Consider the following 686-nt stretch of genomic DNA (forward strand, 5'->3'; position numbering starts at 1 on the left):
AGAGAGAGAGAGAGAGAGCATGCAAAGTTAGTGTCGTTCAGCCGCTCTTCTTCGCTGGTGAACAGTAGCCAGCAGAAACATGGTTAACTGAACAAACAGGAGAGAGAGAGAAGACGTGGATGTCCCTCAACCTGGAGTGTCACTGCTGGTCTGAATATAAATGTTTTTAAAATATGAAAGTATATATAAAGTATTCATATATTTTACTGCAGTATTACCACACAGAAATACTCCATTACAAAAACTCCAGCTACTAAATATATTTTAAGCATCAAAAGTAAAGACTTTAAATGTTTCTCACTGAGAGGTTTTAAGGGTTCAGATAGCTGCTGATAAATGTGCGTACTTTAATAATGAAATAATAACAATGCTTTGATGCTATTTGGTCATTTTTAAGGTAAGAAAGAGCTTCCTGAGATCTTTCAGTGGAAATAGTGTAAAGTACTAACTCTATTGCCAGCACTTTGAATTCATTTAGATTTTAATGGGTTAAAAAGGTTCAAATAAAACAGAAAGATGGCAACAGAAGAACATTAATCAGAACTTAATGTGACTTTAACGTCTCTATAAAATGAAGATATATTTACCTTTGAAACTCGTCTTTAGAGTTTGCTGACTGAATTTGAAGTCAAGCCGATCAATTCTCTAGGAGGACTTCGTAAGTAAAATGCCAAAAATGACCACTA

The sequence above is a fragment of the Morone saxatilis genome, unplaced genomic scaffold (assembly GCF_004916995.1).
Source record: "Morone saxatilis isolate NCDOM2014 unplaced genomic scaffold, NCSU_SB_2.0 Contig1, whole genome shotgun sequence".
Lineage (NCBI taxonomy): Eukaryota > Metazoa > Chordata > Actinopteri > Moronidae > Morone > Morone saxatilis.